A 20,438-nucleotide genomic window follows, 5' to 3' on the forward strand; every position below is an offset into this window, starting at 1 on the left:
GTTATTTATGCCTCATATAACGTACACTTATTCAGCCTGTTGTTCACTATTCTTTATTTATTTTAAATTGCCTTTCAAATGTCTATTCTTGATGTTGGGTTTTATCAAACACATTTCATTAAAAAATTCGACTTATTTATGTTTTTTTCCTTCTTTATTATGCATTTTCGTCAGGTGCGACTTATACTCCGGAGCGACTTATACTCCGAAAGCGTGACATATTTATGTTTTTTTCCTTCTTTATTATGCAATTTTGTCAGGTGCGACTTATACTCCAGAGCGACTTATACGTCGAAAAATGCGACATATTTATGTTTTTTTCCTTCTTTATTATGCAATTTTTGTCGGGTGCGACTTATACGCCGAAAAATGCGACATATTTATGTTTTTTTTCCTTCTTTATTATGCAATGTTCATCGGGTGCGACTTATACTCCGAAAAATGCGACATATTTATGTTTATTTCCTTCTTTATTATGCAATTTTGTCAGGTGCGACTTATACTCCAGAGCGACTTATACGCCGAAAAGTGCGACATATTTGTTTTTTCCTTCTTTATTATGCATTTTTCGTCAGGTGCGACTTATACTCCGAAAAAAGCGACATATTAATGTTTTTCCCTTCTTTATTATGCAATGTTCGTCGGGTGCGACTTATACTCCGAAACGTGCGACATGTTTATGTTTTTTTCCTTCTTTATTATGCAATTTTGTCAGGTTCGACTTATACTCCGAAAAATACAGTAGTTTTGATTTCCTTTTCTGCATGAAAGTTTAAAATGAATATATAGTAATGCAGTATGAGGAAGAATGTTTTAATCTGGACACATATAATTATCATACTGCTGTGATTATATGCATCAAGTGTTAATTCAAGGCTAAGGCAAAAATATCGAGATATATATCGTGTATCACGATATGGCTTAAAAATATCGAGATATTTAAAAAAGGCCATATCGCCCTGCACATATCTCTTATGTGTGACTGCTATCTACTGGTCACACTTATCATTACACCATGTACCATGGGGCGGTAAAGCTCGGTTGGTAGAGCGGCCATGCCAGCAACTTGAGTTGCAGATCCTAGTCACTGCCGTTGTGTCCTTGGGCAAGACACTTTACCCACCTGCTCCCAGTGCCACCCACACTGGTTCAAATGTAACTTAGATATTGGGTTTCACTCTGTAAAGCGCTATATAAATATACTTCACTTCACTACCAAATAAAATTGCTTCGAGGTTGGTAAGCAAAACCAGAATTATTCCATACATTAGGCGCACTGTCGAGTTTTGAGGAAAAAAAAAAGTGCCTTGAACACCAGTATTCACCTTTAACCTTCCCCACAAATGTGTTTTTAGCGTGTCGTTCAGCAACAGCGCCTAGAAATACCGCTTTCCACAATCGAGCCAACCCGCCTCTGTTGTCACAACTCATTTCCCGCAAACAATTCATCCCTTTTGTGTCGTGGCTCGCCTCGATATCCCGCCGCTCGCCTCGACTCTTTGACACCTCAGTCAAGTCATTTCTGCTCGCTGGCAGCGCCGCGCCTTCCCTCTGACCACGAGGCGGGTAAATAAACCCATTCGTCCTGCGAGTGACAAGTCGTATTTGGCCAGAAGCGCACGACGTTGACGCGCCTTCATCCTCGGCGTGGATTGATTACGACCTCCGAATCAGCTGGAGGATGCAGCAGCTTTGCTTCTGACAGCACTGCCATGTGGGATGTTCTCCTCCGGCTTTTGTCACAGGGATAGTTTGGCGTCCATGCACGGAAGCGGCGGCGTCTCAGATGAACGGCCTGGAGTGTTATTACAGCGCGATAAGAAGAAGAATCTTCCAGTGATAAAAGAAGATGGATGCCGCTCCAGTGAAGTGACTTCATCACCTTTTAGGCGTCGCCTCCCTCCGTTTCTAATCATACATCCCTAACTCCCTCACCTCTGCCACTGATGTTAATAAACTCAATTGGAGCGCCTGTTGCATCCCCTCCATCACCAGGACTTAAAATAACACTGGGGGGGGGGGGGGGGGGACACAAAAGGATGTGCCGCAGTTATTAATTGTCCAAGAGATGAATATCCCATTACAGTCGGACTGAGGAATGGAGATATGGCGAGGGGTTATCTCCTGATTAATGCCAAGTCCGCGCCATGCATGATTAATTTTGAAGCACGAGTGGGTGTTTAATCAAGGCCACACGCGATATGATCAATTATAGGGTGGGGTGGGGAGGGAGGGGGGGGGTGATTACACTACCTTTCAGCGTGAGGAACATATGTCACCCGAGGTTTAGTGGGTCCACTCGTAACGTGGGATTACACTGGAGGTAAAAACGAGGAATTAAACCGAGGAGGCTTTATTGGAGTACTTAGTTTAACATTTAATGTGGTCAGGCTTTATTCTAAACCATAAAGAAGCCCGACTGCTGTGAGTGCTGCATATGCCAGACTGACTCTCCTACTAAACGTAGAAAAATTAAAAAAAAATACAGTATCGTATTTTCCCAAGTTTAAAACACAACGCAAATTCATGACTAGATTTTGACTCACTTCTATGGTGGAAGAACAATAAGCCCATATATCCTTTTACTGCCAAGTTAGCCAGGCTAAGTTAAAAAACTTATTGGGGGTGTTTGCATTCAGTGGTCAATTGTACGGAATATGTATCGTACTGTGCAATCTACTAATAAAAGTCTCAATCAATCATAAAAAAACACTTTATATGTAGAAAGGTTTTGTTAAGAAACCATTCAGAGCCTTATCTTATTTAGTTTTTATTTTATAAATGTTAACCACTTTAACCTTGGCAATGGGCCCTGTGTGTATATGTATGTTATGCCATTGTTTACAAATTTGGTAAATAAATAACCCAAAAATGTATATTTTTTGGTTTTCTTACTGTTACGAAAATGAACCCAACCGTGACCTCTAAACCGAGGTACGTACCGAACTCAAATTTTTGTGTACCGTTACACCCCTAGACCAGTGTTTTTCAACCACTGTGCCGCGAGAGATACCGTCTGGTGTGCCGTGGAAGATTATCCAATTTCACCTATTTGAGTTAAAAATATTTGCAAACCAGTAATTATAGTCTGCAAATGATGTTGTTGTTGAGTGTCTGTGCTGTCTAGAGCTCGTGTAGTACTCTTACATATCAGTAGGTGGCATACCTCTAAACTGAGGTATGTACCGAACCGACATTTTTGTATACCGTTACACCCTTAATAGATTTTATATATATATATCTCAATCAATGTTTATTTATATCGCGCTAAATCATCAGTGTTTCAAAGGGCTGCACAAACCACGACATCCTCATATATATATATATATATATATATATATATATGTATATATATATATATATATATATATGTATGTATATATATGTATGTATGTATATATATATAATATCACACTTCAAAACCCATTTTAAAAAGCTGTGCACTACACAATGTGCTCATTGTATCTTATTTTAATTCTTTAATTTTGATAAAACAAAGTCTGTGTGTATGTATGTATGCATATACATATATATATATTTTTTTTTTTTGTGTGTACTTTAAAGAATTGTATTAATTGTGTTCCTTAGTTAATGTTGACGATCAATTACAATTAAATGTTTATTACATTTATTTTTTTGGTATCAAATAGTTTAAGTCGGTCATAAAAAGTTTCTAGTTTAATCAATGATTTGAACCATAAACAAATGTATTTTTCAATATTAAACAAGTTGATGCACTTCAAATACTTTGTTGGACTAAAATCAATTTTAATAAATTTCTTTGTTAAAGATCTAATTTTCTTTCTGTTTTTTTATATTTAAATAAGGTGGTGTTCTTTTAACAATTTTATTGAAAAATAATACTGTTTGTGTGGGGGGGAGCGGTAATAGAAAATAGAGAATAACTGCTAAAGACTGACAGCCCCTACCAACATGGCGTCAGTTCTATTCCGCACTTTAGCCGCTTACGCCAATGCCTTTGATTGACAGGACCGCCGGGCCAAATCCCCGAGTACCCCAATTGTGATCTTTTTGCCATGATAAGCACTATGATGCATGCTTAAAAGTTCAAGCAGGAGATTGCGACAATTTCACCAGTTGTCCATCACGTCACACACCACAAGCACATTAATAAATGCGCAGGAACTCTAGTCTTCATTATGCGACCATGTTGTGGCAGCCTTCCAGCGTCCGGCCTCACATGCTGGCGTTCAAGCAGAGCAGGGCCTCCTCTTTCTCAGGAAAAATCGGGCCATTTAACGCAAACCTGGGACCCGTCCTTGGCAAGAGCGATACAGGTCGTACTGACCTGCCCGCGTGGGAGAGGGGATGGATGGCTGTAAGACGGGAGAACGTGACTTGGATGGATGGCGGGGAGGAGAATATGGACAGACGGCAACGGATGAAAAATGCCAAGGAAAGTAAAAGTCATGTGGGTCATTTGAAACGCCTCAATTGTGGAAAGGTGTGGAAACATGCATCTCTAGCATGTTGCCTGGGCTGTCTTGCTGACTAATACACCCACAAGTCGGACTGTCTGGAAATTTCTCCCACGGCTCACTGAACTCTACATTTTAGCTTCACTGTGTTTCGCCGAATCGCCATGGAAGACGGTGTGGTTCTGACGGGGAGTGCCGAGCATTGTCTGTGAATACTGAGCAAGATCGGGTAAAAAAAAAAACATGTCCGTCATCAAGTTTAACGTCTTTGCAGAGCTGGGACTTCTTTGGAACCTACTCAGTAGCCTAGGGGTTAGAGCAGGGGTGCCCATTACGTCGATCGCGAGCTACCAGTCGACCGCGGGGGGTGTGTCAGTCGATCTCCAGCCAGGCTTTTAAAAAAAAATAGACCTAAAAATTAGTGATCATCAATCTTCACCAAGACGTCACTTAAATGACATTCACGGTATCGGAGGGTCTTGTGAGATGACGCTGGCTGCTGCAAGATCATTATTATTAAAAATGACCGTGAAGAAGGCGAGAAACACTTTTTATTTCAAAAGACTCTTGCGCCGTACCTTCCCTCAAAACTCTAAAGGCCGACTGCACATTTCCTATCTTCACAATAAAAGCCCTGCTTCATGCTGCCTGCGCTAACTAAATACAGAGTCTCGGCAAAACTGGCGTGCACAAGCGATCCCTCAGAAAGCTGGCGTGCACAAGTGATGTGCACGCCAGAGACTCTTATTTTGTAAGCGCAGGCAGCATGAAGCAGGGCTTTTATTGTGAAGATAGGAAATGTGCAGTCGGCCTTTAGAGTTTTGACGGAAGGGACGGCGCGAAAGTCTGTTGAAATAAAAAGTGTTTCTCGCCTTCCTCTCTGTCATTTTTTCATAATAATGAACTGGCAGCAGCCAGCGTCATCTCACAAGACCCTCGGGTGCCGTGAATGTCAATCAAGCAAGCTACGGAATTTGCCGCCAATGTTTTTCTTGTAAGGTGTATGGAAGCTGGATGAATTAGATGCCAAAAACCAACCACTTTCATGTGGTATTGTACAGAAAGGACAACTTTTTTTCTCCTCCATTTGAAAATGTGGGCGTTATCATCATTACTGTCTGATTCCAATCAATGCAAGTCATCAGAATCAGGTAATACACCAACTTATATTCTTGTCTTTGTGAAAGAAAGACATCTATATGTGTTACACATGCTTGTATTATCATTAAACACATTTAACTTGTTTACAAAAAATGTCTCTTTCATACATAAATAAATATAAATGATATATATAAATGAGGTAGATCCCCTCGAGTTGGTCAATTGAAAAGTAGCTCGCCTGCAGAAAAAGTGTGGGCACCCCTGTGTTAGAGTGTTCGCTCTGAGATCGGTAGGTTGGGAGTTCAAACCCCAGCCGAGTCATACCAAAGACTATAAAAATGGGACCCATTGCCTCCCAGCATCAAGGGTTGGAATTGAGGGTTAAATCACCATAAATGATTAACGGGCGTGGCACAGCTGCTGCCCACTGCTCCCCTCACTTCCCAGGGGGCGATCAAGGGGATGGGTCAAATGCAGAGGACAAATTTCACCACTAGTGTGTGTTTGACAATCATTGGTACTTTAACTTTAACTTAACTAGTTGTCCAAAAGTCATTGATCATTTGTACAAATATTATAGAAATGTAAGTTTATCTTTATCACACATATGCTAGTTTCCAAAGTATTTTTAGTACAAACCATGGGAGACGGCACCAGGGATAACATTTGTTTTAGAAATGGGGGGGAGACAACTGGTTTGTGTACATGGGGGCGTGGCTTGAAGGGACTAAATGCATGTTTTGGAGTAATATTAATTGGAAACAAAATGTTTAAATATTCATGTTTGTAGAAAATACTAATAACCAAATTACAGAAATACTAGGGCTGCAAATCTTTGGGTATCTCGAGATTCGATTCAATATCGATACTTGGGGTCGCGATTCGATTATATATCGATTTTTCTCGATTCAAAAACGATATTTTTCCAATTCTGTATTCATTCAATACATAGGATTTCAGCAGGATCTACCCCAGTCTGCTGACATGCTAGCAGAGTAGTAGATTTTTTTAAAAAAGCTTTTATAATTGTAAAGGACAATGTTTTATCAACTGATTGCAATAATGTACATTTGTTTTAACAATTAAACGAACCAAAAATACGACTTATTTTATCTTTGTGAAAACAGTGAACACAGTGTGTTGTCAAGCTTATGAGATGCGATGCAAGTGTAAGCCACTGTGACACTATTGGTCTTTTATTTTTATAAATGTCTAATAATGGGACGGCGTGGCGCAGTGGAAGAGTGGCCGTCCCTGGTTCAATCCCCACGTAGTACCAACCTCGTCACGTCCGTTGTGTCCTGAGCAAGACACGTCACCCTTGCTCCTGATGGGTGCTGGTGAGATGCCTTGCATGGCAGCTCCCTCCATGTGTGTGTGAATGGGTAAATGTGGAAGTAGTGTCAAAGCGCTTTGAGTACCTTGAAGGTAGAAAAACGCTATACAAGTACATCCCATTTATCATTATTATTTAATGTCAATGAGGGATTTTTAATCACTGCTATGCTGAAATTATAACTAATATTGATACTGTTGTTGATAATATTCATTTTTGTTTCACTACTTTTGGTTTGTTCTGTGTCTTGTTTGTGTCTTCTCTCAATTGCTCTGTTTATTGCAGTTCTGAGTGTTGCTGGGTCAGGTTTGGTTTTGGAATTGGATTGCATTGTTATGGTATTGCTGTGTATTGGTTTGTTGCATTGATTAAAAAAAATTAGAGTAAAAAAAAAAAGAGAATTGATTCTGAATCGCACAACGTGAGAATCGCGATTCGTATTCGAATCGATTTTTTCCCACACCCCTAATAAATACCTTATTTTTAAATTTTTTTTTCTAAAGTTCCATAGTTTAATGTTCACCTCGTATATCCTGGCTGGTAATTGAAGAATATATGCCGGAACAAGAAGCCAATTCTTAATCTATTGCACTATTGATATCGTTCATATCATGCAAGCGCTAATCAACAACTTAACGACCTTTGAGTGAAGCACAAGACTCCTTTGTTTTTTTATGTATTTGTCTTAATTGTTTTTGAGTCATATTTCCGCGTGGAGGCCAACTCGCTCCGATTTCGCATCTGACCGCTGATTGGTCAGCTGCTGTGCACTGTCGGTCATTGTCAAGTTGACAAGAAGGTAGCCTCAGAAGGCCAATCAATGAGCTTGATCGGAAGGAACAGTCTTCAGTCTTAGCGGCCGCTTTCCGCTTTCCGCCTGCCGCTAGTGTTTGACTCGCCTGCGTTCAATAGCAAAACATTGTTTTTCGACATTATAAGTGCTTTAGCATTAAAAGATTACAGTTGGTACAAAATGCGGCTGCTAGACTTTTGACAAGAACAAGAAAGTTTGAACACATTACGCCTGTACTGGCTCACCTGCACTGGCTTCCTGTGCACTTAAGATGTGACTTTAAGGTTTTACTACTTACGTATAAAATACTACACGGTCTAGCTCCATCCTATCTTGCCGATTGTATTGTACCATTGTACCCGGCAAGAAATCTGCGTTCAAAGGACTCCGGCTTATTAGTGATTCCCAAAGCCCAAAAAAAGTCTGCGGGCTATAGAGCGTTTTCCGTTCGGGCTCCAGTACTCTGGAATGCCCTCCCGGTAACAGTTCGAGATGCCACCTCAGTAGAAGCATTTAAGTCTCACCTTAAAACTCATTTGTATACTCTAGCCTTTAAATAGACTCCCTTTTTAGACCAGTTGATCTGCCGTTACTTTTCTTTTTCTCCTATGTCCCACTCTCCCTTGTGGAGGGGGTCCGCTCCGATCCGGTGGCCATGTACTGCTTGCCTGTGTATCGGCTGGGGACATCTCTGCGCTGCTGATCCGCCTCCGCTTGGGATGGTTTCCTGCTGGCTCCGCTGTGAACGGGACTCTCGCTGCTGTGTTGGATCCGCTTTGGACTGGACTCTCGCGACTGTGTTGGATCCATTGTGGACTGAACTTTCACAGTATCATGTTAGACCCGCTCGACATCCATTGCTTTCCTCCTCTCCAAGGTTCTCATAGTCATTATTGTCACAGACGTCCAACTGGGTGTGAGTTTTCCTTGCCCTTATGTGGGCCTACCGAGGATGTCGTGGTGGTTTGTGCAGCCCTTTGAGACACTAGTGATTTAGGGCTATATAAGTAAACATTGATTGATTGATTGATTTTGCAACATGTCCCTCACTCCTGTCTTCCCCAAATGACATCCATGGACGCCACACATTACATTACACGCCATACTTAGATGATGAACTGCACCTTGTTCTTCCTCTCTACCTGCACTCTTACCTCAATGACCATCATGGTGTACCTTTTCTATTATTCAGGACGCAAGGCCACAGGAGCTGTCCCAAAACATTGAGGACGACAACAAGGAAAGAAAGAAAAAAAAGAACCTCCTCCAACAACTCCACACATGGGGATTGTTACACGGCTTTTGAGAGACAGCTGCCTTATGGACTGTGCCACAGCGGTCCCACACCACAAAGCACAGCCATCTGGTAAGTGAGCCAAGCAAATGGGCAAACTTTACCCGTGAACTGGTTTGCTACAGTAGTTCTGATCGTCTTTTTTTTTTTACACTAAATCGAGACGAGGCAGCATTGTTGTTTTTTTTTAATTCCGCATGCCCAACGTTGCGCGTAGTCCATTGAAACCAAAAAAAAAACATATTTGCAATGTACTTTTTGTCCAACACGGCAGGCTTGAAAAATGCATTTCTTCGTCGTCTTTTTCTACTTTTTATTTGCTTCTCTGCAGTCTCGCAATATTTTTATGTTGTCCAAGTCCTAGCCTTGATGCTAAAAAACCAGACCATTTTAAAGTGTTTTATTTACCTGAAATACAGTCTATTTTGTGTCTGTAGCTTTAATCCTAATGAGCTGTGATTGTTGCTGACAGTTTTTCGTTTTTTGTGAACTTTATATACTTTTTACAGCTACACTTTTGCAAGAGATAGGTGATGCACAATATAGATTAAATAAATATGGCTGACAAGAGAGCTTTTAATACTATCGTCATATTGCTTGTTGATGATCAGTGTTGGTAACAACGGGGATAAATAATTAGTGATGATTATTTTTAGTAGTAACAATTAATCAAATTAGTTAAAAACTGTTCCTGCTACTTTTAAAGGAACATGGTACGCTACTTTTGATGTGGTTTCATGTCAACAATACAGAAACACAGGAAGTCACTTTTTACAGATAAAAACAAGAACTTGCACCACACTAAAATGAACTTGATATCAAACATGTGACCAACGCAAACACACACACTACTACAACGAGGGAATAATGAACAACAAATTGACGATTGAAGTGACAAGCTTGCAATCCTACAATACCCCGTTTGTGGACAAGTAGACTACAGCCATGGAAGCACATTCAATCTCTTTGTTGACTAGACTAGCTTTAACACAATCCAGAGCTGCCGTAACTGCTAAGTAAATACAAACAGCTGAGTAAAAATCCTGCTCAGAGCGCGCCCTCGCTAACGTCGCACGCCGAAACGCTACGGGCACCACTTTTAAAGACACACACACACACCCTGATCTCATTAAGCATGTCTTAATTGTATATATATGTATGTATGTGTATATATATATATATATATATATATATATATATATATATATATATATATATATATATATATATATATATATATATATATATATATATATATATGTATGTATGTATGTATGTGTGTATATATATATATATATATATCTGTGTGTGTATGTGTATATATATATGTATGTGTATGTGTGTGTATATATATATATATATATTGGCAACACTAAATTGGCCCTAGTGTGTGAATGTGGTCTGTCTATCTGTGTTGGCCCTGCGATGAGGTGGCGACTTGTCCAGGGTGTACACCGCCTTCCGCCCGATTGTAGCTGAGATAGGCGCCAGCGCCCCCCGCGACCCCAAAAGGGAATAAGCGGTAGAAAATGGATGGATGGATATATATATATATATATAGATATATATATATATATATATATATATATATTAGTCTTGTTTTTGTTTTTTTAGGTAATATGGTGGAAGATTGATGGAATAATTGTAATTACATTTATTAAAGAGTATGTTAATATTCAAATTACCTTTTTGGTAACTTAACAAGCACCTATAATTAAATACTTTTTAAAAGTAATTTTCCGATCACATTGCAACCGTCTACCTCCAATTTGACAGCGACGAGCAAAATAAGGTGATCTCGTCGCAATTTAGCGTCCTAGCAGCTAAGGCACAGCCTCTAAATCACTAATCTTCATCTCCGTGGTGGAAAAAAAACTTGGTCATATATATATATATGTGTGTATATATATATATATATATATACATGCTACACTACAAAAAAAGCATAGCTAACTGCTAAGTTAGAGCTCTTGAATATAAATAAGGGTGGGCCGATCAATACAAATACCTTTTTTTTTAAATATATACATATAAATAATTTTAATTAATTTACACTATTGACATCATTATAAATGTTATATGTAATAATGGGAATAAGGAAATTTGAATATTAATGTGAACGGCTTCCGGCCGTCATCGTGCGGGTTGCATGGACCACCAAGGAAGGACATGCTTTTGCAGGTTTGACTCTTGTTTATTTTTAAAAAAAAGATTTGTCTTTTCTTCGGGTCGCTCCTCTCCTGCTCGCTCCTCTCTCGCCTTCAGTCTGCCGCGTCTTCGTCGCTGTGTTCGGCTCGCTCTCAGTCGTTCTCGCTCGTCTGGTTCTTCTACTCCTTCCGCCTCCCTCTTTCCTCCTTCTCCCCTTTAATATACTGCTAGGAGATAGGCAGATTGTGAGCCGGTGTGTGTGTGTGTCACGCACCTGATTCAGATTGTGGCGGCGTCGCTCCCTCTCTGCTCCGCGGCATCCTCCGCCTCCTGGCCTCCATCTTGAGTAGGGCTATGGCCTGCCCTACCCCGCTGTGGACTCCGCCTCTCCACAATTAATTAATATTGTAATATAGGCCTTTACAAATAATCCGATTTTGATTAGGTCTTCTCACCATTATAAAGATATCTTAATCGGGAAAAAAATACAATAATTAATGGGCCGCACAACGTTCATGCAAAATCTGAAGCTTGTGACGGTGAAACGGTTGAGTGAGCATATGAGTGTGGAAAAAAAGAATTCTTCTAGAAGTTTGGGATCTCATCGTGGTTGCTACTTTTCATTTGAAACCGAGCTTATAAATAGTCACTAAACTCAATAAAAAGGTAAGCCACATGATTCCCGCGTTGAAATATCCGCGGATTGAATCACATAATTGGCCAATCCGCTGATAAACACCAAATAATATCAGGGAAATTGACATAAATGTGACTGGATTGCTCTTTTTGTGAGGTGAAGGAACATTTGTTTGGGAAAATATGTCCGGGAACGCTCATTCATCCTTAAACACGTACTGAATTAATGTCGAGACGGTCACTTGAAATAGCGGCTAAACTACGAAGCTAAGCTAGCAAAAACAATCCATATTCTCACAACACATCTCATCTTCTTGAGTGGTTGTGAACGACATCACAGACGGTGACTCCAGCTTACGTCCATTTGTTCTTCATTTTTTTTGCCGTGCCTTTTCTGTTTTCAAGACCTATTGCTTGATGGTTTCTGTCTTGACACTTTGTTGTTTTCCTTAGTCTACCAGCATGGTTGCCATTCACAAACTTCCCATGTTATTCATACTTGATTCGTTTTTAAGACACAGCTGACTGAACAATCAACCTTGTTTGCAACATTTTACCTTTTTTAAAGAGGTTTTATAACCCTCTTTGTTTCAATTGACATGTTTTGTGTCGCGGCCATGATTCATGTCAAGCCACCTGGTGCAACAGCTCTCCAAGGTGTGAACACTACTTTTTAACTGCAGACTAATGGAACGGATTAAATATATTGCAGGTGAAACTTGCAGGGTGATTCCATTTTCACTCTGCTTGATCTAAAAATGAAACTGTCACTATATTTTTGATTTGTTTCAGTTTTCCCAAAGCCAGGAATTTGCAAATTGAAACCATCATAAATTAGTGTCAGGTCTTGGTTCTGCTTTTGTTCTACAAATCCTACGAGTCTGGTGAAGATGTGTAGTGAAGCCTGCTTCAGCAAACAAGTGAGGATAGCCTTTTCTCACGGTTGGTTCTCGGGGTGTAACGGTACCCCAAAATTTTGGTTCGGTACGTACCTCGGTTTAGAGGTACCTCGGTTCGGTTCATTTTCGGTGCAGTGAGAAAACAAATATAAATTGTTTGGTTATTTATTTACCAAATTTGTAAACAATGGCTTTATCCTTTTAACATTGGGAACACTATAATCATTCTGCCCACGTTAATCCACATTAAACTGCCTCAAGTTGTTGCTTTGATTAAATAAAATGACGTATAAAAAGTGCAACATTAAACAGTTTCAAGTAAACTCATCATTTGGGAAGCCTGTAGTTGACTTTTATTACGTAAATGTTATATTTTTATCAACATATGAAAGTAGGGACCCTGCCATTCAAAACTAGGCTGCTACATTACTATTGATTCATGTAACTATTGCTGAAAAAAAATTGTACAATAGCAATAGGAGAGGCTATTCATCCCTGAACACCAGCAAAATGATCTAATGTTACGCTAAAAGCTAGTTAGCCTTCACCTCAAGCCAGAACTGTGAGCGAGCTGAGCTGCAGTTTGTTTCTAGAAGGTCAACGGGCTCATAGTGATGTTAGTAATAGTTGTTGTGACTGGGAGGTGTTTTTTTTATAATTTGGGGAGAATACGCTGTGTTATGCTCCCCTGCTAAACACATATCTGCTCGACGATGAAGCATTGACTACATCGCTCTGAATACGCACTGCTGATTGTGAAGTGAATTATATTCATATAGCGCTTTTCTCTAGTGACTCAAAGCGCTTTACATAATGAAACCCAATATCTAAGTTACATTTAAACCAGTGTGGGTGGCACTGGGAGCAGGTGGGTAAAGTGTCTTGCCCAAGGACACAACGGCAGTGACTAGGATGGCGGAAGCGGGAATCGAACCTGCAACCCTCAAGTTGCTGGCACGGCCGCTCTACCAACCGAGCTATGCCGCCCCTTTGTATGTAACCAATCAGATGGTTGTGTGGGTGGGTCAATGCTGGGTGCTGACACAGAGGCAGAAAGCAGAGCAGCTTGTGAAGACTTTGGTTCCCAAACTCGTTCGGTACGCCCGCGTGCCGAACATAAACCCCCGTACCGAAACGGTTCAATACAAATACAAGTACCGTTACACCCCTAGTTGGCGCTCATAAGCAGGCTCTAAGGAAACATAACTATTACAATATCGTTAAAAAGTCAATTTTGTATAATATGGTTGTTGGGGGTTGAGAACTCCCTGCTTTGTTAATAAGAACAAAGCTGCTGAAGTGTTGCCCGAGTCAATAATAATTTGTGAATGCAGGTTGAGTTTTAAAGTAAACTCCCAAGCAAAGCACTTTTTTAATCAACACGTCAAAAACGATGAAGTGCTATTTATATCAGCTTTCAGTGCAATCATCCGCCTTTATTACTTTGGACGTTATTGTGTTGCGCCTTTTCAAGCGGCGTGTTATTTAGCTCAAAGGGGAACATCAGCAAAATGGTCAAATTCATGACAGGACTACATGACGTGTCTTCAGGATATGTTGTTAGCAGCGCTTCTCCATGATCATTTTTTCCCCCCCCTGAGCTTGTTACAAGAACTAGTCGGTCACAGTCAATTAACAGAAAGACCAGATATGTTCCTTGGCTCCTCCTGCTACCTGGAATAAGACCATGCATCAGGGTCACGGCGCCGCAGTAATTGAAGCATCAGTTGGCGAAAAGGTCACAACCCCGAGGCGTAGAAAGGCGGTCCTCTCATAAGTGTGATGTCTTCCCTGTGAACTTTTTTTCTTTTTTTTTTTTGCTGACCTTTGGTTTTGTAATTGCTCGGTGAGTTGTTGTTATAAGATGTATGTCGCACATTCAGGGACTTTGGATTTTGTTTACACAGAATGAAAGAAAGGTCCATTTGAATGCTGGACGTTGTATAATGGTCAACTTTTATTGGCTTTTATTGCACCATTACCAATGAATGGTTGCTTCTATTCCGTCCTGAGTCGGCAATAGTCTTCCCACTCCTGTTTGTATCTCAGTGGTCAATAATGACAACATTCAAAATGTTCAGTTGTTATTCATGAGAAAAGACAATTTCTGCATTAGCTTGAGTTCCAATGTAGTTTTCCTCCTATAGCAGTGGTCGGCAACCTTTACGCCTCAAAGAGCCATTTTGACCCGTTTCACAAAATAAAGAAGACAATGGGACCCCAGATAAAAAATAATAAGGGCGTGCTTTGACGCCTTCTACAACATGTACAAATAGCTTGCCCGCCCAGCAACATGTGTGGCTTTCCTCAGATACACGTACACGACTGCAAGGCATACTTACTCAACAGCCACACAGGTTACACTGAGGGTTGTGATATAAACAACTTTAACGCTCTTACTAACATGCGCCACACTGTGAACCCACACCAAACAAGAGTGACGAACACATTTCGGGAGAACAGCCTCGTTGTAAGACATTATAAACGCAACATAACAATTACCCAGAATCCCATGCATCCATGACTATTCCAGGCTATTTTATACACCCCATCCATCCATCCATTCATCATCTTCCGCTTATCCGAGGTCGGGTCGCGGGGGCAGCAGCCTAAGCAGGGAAACCCAGACTTCCCTCTCTCCAGCCACTTCGTCTAGCTCTTCCCGGGGGATCCCGAGGCGTTCCCAGGCCAGCCGGGAGACATAGTCTTCCCAACGTGTCCTGGGTCTTCCCCGTGGCCTCCTACCAGCTAGACGTGCCCTAAACACCTCCCTGGGGAGGCGTTCGGGTGGCATCCTGACCAGATGCCCGAACCACCTCATCTGGCTCCTCTCGATGTGAAGGAGCAGCGGCTTTACGTTGAGCTCCTCCCGGATGGCAGAGCTTCTCACCCTATCTCTAAGGGAGAGCCCCGCCACACGGCGGAGGAAACTCATTTCGGCCGCTTGTACCCGTGATCTTATCCTTTCGGTCATGACCCAAAGCTCATGACCATAGGTGAGGATGGGAACGTAGATCGACCGGTAAATTGAGAGCTTTGCCTTCCGGCTCAGCTCCTTCTTCACCACAACGGATCGATACAACGTCCGCATTACTGAAGATCCGCCTGTCGATCTCACGATCTACTCTTCCCCCACTCGTGAACGAGACTCCTAGGTACTTGAACTCCTCCACTTGGGGCAGGGTCTCCTCCCCAACCCGGAGATGGCACTCCACCCTTTTCCGGGCGTGAACCACGGACTCGGACTTGGAGGTGCTGATTTTCATTCCGGTCGCTTCACACTCTGCTGCGAACCGATCCAGTGAGAGCTGAAGATCCCGGCCAGATGAAGCCATCAGAACTACATCATCTGCAAAAAGCAGAGACCTAATTCCGTGGCCACCAAACCCCGCCCCCCTCTGTGCGTTGGTTGGGGGTGCGGGGTGTATAATATAGCCTGGAATAGTCATGGATGCATGGGATTCTGGGTAATTATGTCGCGTTTATGTTGTGTTACTGTGAGGATGTTCTCCCGAAATGCTTCCATCAATCTTGTTTGGTGTGGGTTCACAGTTTGGCGCATATTAGTAAGAGTGTTAAAGTTGTTTATATCACAACCTTCAGTGTAACCTGTGTGGCTGTTAAGTATGCCGTGCAATCTCGTACGTGTGACGATAGAAGCAGCGAAATGCATGCGTCCGGCCGGCACGCAGGTAGCATGGTGTAAAAGCGGGCGCGATGACATGTTGTAGAGGACGTTAAATGTAAAGCCATCACGGCACGCCCTCAATATTGTAGTCCGAGTGAAAGTCGGAGAATGTTAACCCCGGGTGATGTACGGGAGAGGCAACAAAATACGGAAACCCGCCAAAACAATCGGCAGCTGAGCCACATCAGAGTGGCCAAAGAGCCGCATGTCCTATAGAATAGAAAGTACTTTATTGATCCCTGGGGGAAATTCAGCACCACAGTTCGCTCACAATAGACAATAATAATAATAAATAATATATAACATATATTATATATATATAATATATGAATAGTATAAACATATTCTACATTTAAGTGCAGTCAAGGAACATATGCATTATACAGTCTGTTGGCTGTCGGTATGAAGGACCTCCTGTGTCGTTCCGTGTTGCATTTAGGGAGTCTGAGCCTTCCACTGAACGTGCTCATTCTCACCGCAAGGTCCGAGTGTAGTGGGTGGGAGGGTAATCAAGGGCGATTGGTCAAATGCAGAGAATAATTTCGCCACACCTAGTGTGTGTGACAATCATTGGTACTTTAACTTTAACTTTACTATCGGCGCCTATTGACGATAATAAAAAACACAAAGTGATTTAAATGGAAATTAAATCATCACTTTTAAAGGGGAACATTATCACCAGACCTATGCAAGCGTCAATATATACCTTGATGGTGCAGAAAAAAAACCATCTATTTTTTTAACCGATTTCCAAACTCTAAATGGGTGAATTTTGGCGAATTAAACGCCTTTCTGTTTATCGCGCTGGAGGCAATGACGTCAGAATGTGACGTCGCCGAGGTAACACACCCACCATTTTCATTTTCAACACATTACAAACACCGGGTCTCAGCTCTGTTATTTTCCGTTTTTTCGACTATTTTTTGGAACCTTGGAGACATCATGCCTCGACGGTGTGTTGTCGGAGGGTGTAACAACACAAACAGGGAGGGATTCAAGTTGCACCACTGGCAAGAAATCTGCCGCCAGACCCCCATTGAATGTACCAGAGTGTCTGCACATTTGACCGGCGATGCTAAGGCAGACATGGCACAGAGATGTATGGATAACCTGCAGATGCATTTGCAATGATAGTCAACGAAATCACAAAGGTGAGTTTTGTCGATTTTGACTGCCGGCTAATCGATGCTAACATGCTACGCTAATCGATGCTAACATGCTATTTACCGGCGGTGCTAAAGCAGACATGGAACAGAGATGTATGGATAACCTGTAGATGCATTTGCAACTATATTATGTTTCCTTCCACCCACATTTAATGCAAAAAAACCACTTACCAATCGACGGATTTAAGTTGCTCCAGTGTCAAAAGATGCGAAAGTCCTGATCGTTTGGTCCGCACATTTTACCGGCGATGCTAACGCAGCTATTCGGCCATGCTATGGCTATGAATAGCGTCAATAGCTTCAGTTACTTCTTCAACATTTTCATACTCCAACCATCTGTTTCAATACATGCGCAATCTGTTGAATCGTTTAAGTCGCTAAAATCCGAGTTTGAATCCGAGCTAATGTCGCTATATCTTGCTGTGCTATTCCCATTGTTTGTTTACATTGGCAGCACTGTGTGACGTCACAGGGAAATGGCCAGTGTCTTCGCAGAGAGCCGAAAATAAGGCACTTTAAAGCTTTATTTAGGGATATTCCGAGACCGGTAAAATTTTGAAATAAACTTCAAAAAATACAACAAGCCACTGGGAACTGAATTTGATTGTTTTTAACCCTTTTGAAATTGTGATAATGTAGCAACACATTTAGGCGCTCTTTGCAGTATTGCTGTTTACTAGAGAAATCTAACTTTTTGTCATCCTTAGTGCAAGTATTCTACTTCCTACTTATGAATGGATGTTATGGGCACCACACACACACACACACACACACACACACACACACTCACACACACACACAAAGCACGGCTATTGATTTGTGCAGCGGACCTGCCTGGTCCTGCCCCCTGGGTGAGACACACAATCGGCGGCGGATGTGCTGCTTCTAAACTGTCCCTGGGCACCATTTCAAATCCCTGTAGAATCCTGCTATTGATTTGAACTCTTTCTCCCTCCGCCTCCATCATGTCACCTTCTTCTTCTGTTTTCTTTTTCATCCAACTTCTGCTGTATTGTGTCTTGTTCCCAGAGGAAATTTAGAGATAAATAAAAGACAGACATCTTCAAAATTGCAGGGGGGGGGAAGGTATAGCATGACAAGAGTCAAATCTAGTTACTGTTGTTGCCGAGGCAAGGAAGCATTGTCATGCAAAAGGTTTGCGGGAGAAGCGGAGGAGAAAAATGCCAGTTTGGTATGATTGCATCAGGGCCTGTCATGGAAAAGCAAATACCTACTTCCGCCGGCCGCTATCTTTCTGTCAAAGCGTGTTCAATCACTCGTGGATATGCTCTGAATTTAAATCCATGTACACACACAGAACGTTGCTTACATTGCCTTAATCCAGGGGTGTCAGACTTGTTTTTATTGAAGGCCGCCTCACCATTATGGCTGCCCCGGAGGGCCACTTTAAAGGCCTACTGAAACCCACTACTACCGACCACACAGTCTGATAGTTTATATATCAATGATGAAATATTAACATTGCAACACATGCCAATACGGCCGGGTCAGTTTACTAAATTACAATTTTAAATTTCCCGCGGAGTTTCCTGTTTGTGACGTTATTGGTTGGAGGGGACATTTTAGCCCAGCAGCACCCGTTACGGCTAAAAGTAGTCTCTTTTTATCCCATAATTACACAGTATTTTGGACATTTGTGTTGCTGAATTTTTTGCAATTTGTTCAATTAATAATGGAGACGTCAAAGAAGAATACTGTTGGTGGAATGCGGTGGATTGCAGCTGCATTTTTAAATTTCCCGCGGAGTTTCCTTGTTGATGACGCGTGTTTGTGACGTTATTGGTTAGAGGGGACATTTTAGCCCAGCACCACTTACGGTTAAAAGCCGTCTCTTTTTATCGCATAATTACACAGTATTTTGGACATCTGTGTTGATGAATCTTTTGCAATCCATCCGTCCATTTTCTGCCGCTTATTCCCGTTCGGGGTCGCGGGGGGCTACAATCGGGCGGAAGGCGGGGTACACCCTGGACAAGTCGCCACCTCATCGCAGGGCCAACACAGATAGACAGACAACATTCACACTCACATTCACACACTAAGGCCAATTTAGTGTTGCCAATCAACCTATCCCCAGGTGCATGTCTTTGGAGGTGGGAGGAAGCCGGAGTACCCGGAGGGAACCCACGCATTCACGGGGGGAACATGCAAACTCCACACAGGAAGATCCCGAGCCTGGATTTGAACCCAGGACTGCAGGACCTTCGTATTGTGAGGCAGACACACTAACCCCTCTTCCACCGTGAAGCCCTGAATCTTTTGCAATGTGTTCAATTAATAATGGAGACGTCAAAGAAGAATGCTGTTGGTGGAATGCGGTGGATTGCAGCTGCATTTTTAAATTTCCCGCGGAGTTTCCTGTTGATGACGCGTGTTTGTGACGTTATTGGTTGGAGGGGACATTTTAGCCCAGCAGCACCAGTTACGGCTAAAAGTAGTCTCTTTTTATCGCATAATTACACAGTATTTTGGACATCTGTGTTGCTGAATCTTTTGCAATTTGTTCAATTAATAATGGAGACGTCAAAGAAGAATGCTGTTGATGGAATGCGGTGGATTGCAGCTGCATTTTTAAATTTCCCGCTGAGTTTCCTGTTGATGACGCGTGTTTGTGACGTTATTGGTTGAAGGGGACATTTTAGCCCAGCACCACTTACGGCTAAAAGTCGTCTCTTTTCATCGCGCAATTACACAGTATTTTGGACATCTGTGTTGCTGAATCTTTTGCAATTTGTTCAAATAATAATGGAGACGTCAAAGAAGAATGCTGTGGGTGGAATGCGGTGGATTGCAGCTGCATTTTTAAATTTCCCGCGGAGTTTCCTGTTGACGCGTGTTTGTGACGTTATTGGTTGGAGGGGACATTTTAGCCCAGCAGCACCAGTTACGGCTAAAAGTCGTCTCTTTTCATCGCGCA

General features: G+C 41.8%; 1 long non-coding RNA gene across 2 annotated transcripts in view; it reads left to right on the plus strand.

Annotated features, from left to right (window-relative positions):
• LOC133559936 (uncharacterized) overlaps window positions 1–20,438 on the plus strand; it is a 309,719-nt gene that overhangs the window by 118,520 nt on the left and 170,761 nt on the right. Inside the window, exon 3 of one of the 2 annotated variants that reach the window (XR_009808345.1) lies at window positions 8,862–9,035. This is a non-coding gene — a long non-coding RNA (uncharacterized LOC133559936). Of the gene's footprint in view, window positions 1–8,861; window positions 9,534–20,438 lie in introns of those variants that run through there. The other variant, XR_009808344.1, reaches the window with a different exon arrangement.

The sequence above is a fragment of the Nerophis ophidion genome, linkage group LG10, assembly GCF_033978795.1.
Source record: "Nerophis ophidion isolate RoL-2023_Sa linkage group LG10, RoL_Noph_v1.0, whole genome shotgun sequence".
NCBI lineage: Eukaryota > Metazoa > Chordata > Actinopteri > Syngnathiformes > Syngnathidae > Nerophis > Nerophis ophidion.